Source organism: Capra hircus, chromosome 24 (genome assembly GCF_001704415.2).
Source record: "Capra hircus breed San Clemente chromosome 24, ASM170441v1, whole genome shotgun sequence".
In the NCBI taxonomy this organism is placed as follows: domain Eukaryota; kingdom Metazoa; phylum Chordata; class Mammalia; order Artiodactyla; family Bovidae; genus Capra; species Capra hircus.
The window spans coordinates 50,281,557-50,285,390 of record NC_030831.1 but is presented as its reverse complement, the minus strand read 5'-3'; the positions used below and the strand labels follow the sequence as shown (position 1 = coordinate 50,285,390).

Below are 3,834 nucleotides of genomic sequence, written 5' to 3'. Positions count from 1 at the left end.
ATCACCTGTAAAAATATTGGAAATTGCGAAGTCTAGGGCCACCCCAGACCTCCAGCATCAGAAACTTTGGAGGTGTGAGCCAGCAATCTGTGAAAGCCTCTTGGGGATTCTGATGCAGGCTGGCATCTGAGAACCACTGTTCTAAAAGATCTTCCCAGCATGCTGTGCTGGACAAGTTGTGTTGGCAACCTGGAAAATCCTCACTGTGAGGTTGTAGCCTAGGAGATGTGTGGAGGGGTACTGACTGAACAGGAGACCATCTCCTTGGAATTTCATTCTTAAAAGAGTCACAGGTTGGAAGTCATCACGCTGATTTCTGATCTGAACTTGGTCCGACAGCTTCAGAACCTTGAAAAAGTCACAGCTTCTCTTTGTTCATCTGCTTTTTCATCTGCAAAATCCAGGAAATTGAAATGGCTCATCCTTTCTTATGCTAACAACCTTTCACTCCTATCTCTTTTTGCATGTGGAGTTGCCAGATTTAGCAAATAAGAACATATCCAGTTTTTAAAAATAAGTAGCCAGTAAAATTTGAAAGTTAGATAGTTTTGAGCGTACATATATATACTAAATGTATATGTGTGCGTGCTAAGTAGTTTCAGTCATGTCCGATTCTTTGCAACCCTATGGACTGTAGCCCTCTAGGCTCTTCTATCCACGGGATTCTCCAGGCAAGAATGTTGGAGTGGGTTGCCATGCCTTTTCTAGGGCCTCTTCCCAACCTAGGGATCGAACTCATGTCTCTTACATCTGCTGCACTGGCAGCTGGGTTCTTTACCACTAGTGCCAACTGGGAAGCTGACATATATGTTTTTATATATATACATATATATATATGAACAAATCCATTTTTAGTATATATGCGAAAGTGAAAGCAAAAGTCGCTCAGTCTTGTCTGACTCTTTGTGGACCCATGGTCTATACAGTCCATGGAATTCTCCAGGCCAGAATAGTTGAGTGCGTAGCCTTTCCCTTCTCCAGGGGATCTTCCCAACCCAGGGATCGAACTCAGGTCTCCCACATTGCAGACGGATTCTTTACTAGCTGAGCCTCAAGGGAAGCCCACTATATATTGTGCAGATGATATAAAATTGAGTCCCTGTTGAGGGGACATGACTGACTTGAGATGGAGTCAGGATCAGATTCCTTTTCTCGGGTGCCCCCCACCCAAGAAGGAGTCCCTCTTGAGGCATTTACATTCTGGGAGGGATTTGGATCAGACCTTTCCTTTTGATATAACCTCTTATTAAATTTGGCATTCAAATAGAGTTGCTCAATTCAGCAAATAGAAATAAGGACATCCAGTAAACTTCGAATATCAGATAAACAACAAAAGTACGCATAGGACGTACTTATACTAAAAAACTTTTGTTGTTTATCTAATATTTAAGTTTTACTGGGTGTCCTTATTTCTATTTGCTAAATTGAGCAACTCTATTTGAATGCCAAATTTAATCAGAGGTTACATCAACAGGAAAGGTCTGATCCAAATCCCTCCCAGAATGTAAATGCCTCAGAGGGGCAGAAGAAGGCTCCCAAGGGTGGGGGGCACCCACAAAGAGGAATCTGATCCTGACTCCATCTCAAGTCAGTCATGTCCCCTCAACAGGAACTTGATTTTATATCATCTGCACAGTGAGAAGTATTGGACCAAATGATCTCTAAAGTCCTGTCCAGCTCCAAATGTCCGTATTATTTTTGGCTTTTTCTCTGCTCTTTGGATCTGTGAAAGGAATTTCACTGGTCTTTTTCTGATGTTTTCCTTGTGGGAGAAATGGATTAATCCTGTGAAATTTAGAAAAACAAGTATTCTTGAGCTATAAGCTGAAGTTCTTGAAAATGGCTTTGATAGGATCAGGGACCCTAACTTTGATATGTAGAGTCTGCCTTTACGAGCCTCATAATTTAGTTTCCATAATTTAACACTTAACATCTGAATTACTTTAAATATCATGAGTAAAGCTGTAATGGCCATTCTTTTTTGTTTGTTTGTTTCAATTGTTTATTAACCAGATTACAAAAATAATCCTGGTAGATACCTTAGTTCATCCTTCTAATAAGCCTGTTGATCTGGTCTTCCCTGTTGCCAGCATCTCCACCTTCTACAAAATGGGTGGTCTTTTTCTTCATTCCACCTCGTGGAGAAGACAATTTAAAGGGTCATAGGAAGTTGTTTGCTTCTTTGAAACGTTTTCCAACAGTATAGATCTCATGAATCAGATCCTCCATGCAGGTGATTCCATATTTCCCAAGAGATCGAGCAATCAATGCATTGTCTGTCAGGGCAATTCGCTTTTTGCTGATTTTGCCATAACCACGCTTGTAGATCAATTCATTTACAGACTTTAGATTTGGGTACCCCCATGCAATGCATGGCTCCACAATTCTCAGCATGTTAATTGATGCCTTGTTGAGCTTCACAAAGGTGCTGTTGAAGATCTGCTGGAGGCAAAGGAGCTGCAGCACCTTTTGAACATTTGGGCTCACACAGTTGATACCTCTGATCCTGATGACAAACGCCAATTTGGGTTCCATGGGTACATAGAAGTTGCCGGCTTTTCGTGCCATCCTAGCCATTCGAATTTCAGTTCTGTACATCTGCCTGTATTCCTTGTGGGAATGCTTAGCTTTTTCATAGATAAGCTTCCTCTTTGCCTTTCGAAGCATCTTTTGGGCAAACTTCTTCTCAGTCGCTTGATCTTAAGCTCTGCGAAATTCTTCCGCTTTCTCTTAAGGGTTCCTGGCATAGCAGAAACCTTCTTTTTCTTCTCTTCTGCACCCTCCATGGTTCCAGCCGGGAAAAACTGTAATGGCCATTCTTATAGCCAAGGCTTTCACATGTGCCTGATCATTTCCTTAGATACAATCCCTGGAGTGGGGTTGTTGGGTCAAAGGTGAAGGTCTCTTGGAGGAAAACGTCCTCTCCTCTTCTCTCCCCATCCCTCCCGTTTCTCCTGTCATCACCCCCAAGAGGAAGAGGGCTCTGTATCCATCAGATCTCAGGTCTCTTAGGGGCCTTGTTTTCTGGGCCAGCACAGGTAGCTGGGGCTTCCCTGGTGGCTCAGTAGTAGAGAATCTGCCTGCCAGTACAGGAGCCCTGGGTCAGGAAGATCCCCTGGAGAAGGAAGTGGCAACCCACTCCAGTATTCTTGCCTGGAGAATTCTGTGGACAGAGGAGCCTGGCAGGTGACAATCCCTGGGGTCGCAAAAGAATCAGACGTGACGGAGCAACTAAACAGCTGGTGGCTGGGGTGGGAGGCCATGCAGTCCCCAGCGACTGCTGGACCCAAGGCTACTGCCCACCAGAGCAGGGCGAGCCCGGGGCCTCAGTGGCCCCTGTCCTGACGCCTCTCTCCCCTTGGCTCCAATAAGGGCAGTTGTTATTCCCCTTGGGCTCAGGACTGGAGGCCCCAGATGACGCGGTTTATAGTCTGCTTTGGTTCAAAGCCGTTTAAGCCCAATTATTTTCAGAAAAAGGAGCATTCCATGTGATTTAGCACAAGTCTAGAGTCAGACTTAGATCCAGAACCCCTCCTCGTGGCAAGGAGGCCCTTTCTGGCTTTGTTTTTTTTGTGCATTTCTCTCCCGTGGGCACCATGTAAAGAGGAAGATGTTCTAGGTTCAGACACCATTTGTATAACCAAATGCAACATCAGACATCTCCAACAAAGGGTTTTAGAGCTATTCTTATATGTTGCCAAGTTCTATCATGAACATTTATTATTTTATAAAAAGAAAAAATTATTTTTAAAAAGCCTTATAAGTAGTGCCAACTGTTCATTTTCCCAGCCATGCATTTTTGCGGTGAGTGGAATGCAATCCATTGCTCCTTGA

At 43.8% G+C, this 3,834-nt stretch overlaps 1 pseudogene; it reads right to left on the bottom strand.

Moving 5' to 3' along the window:
- On the bottom strand, window positions 2,004-2,786 carry LOC102172227 (annotated as a pseudogene).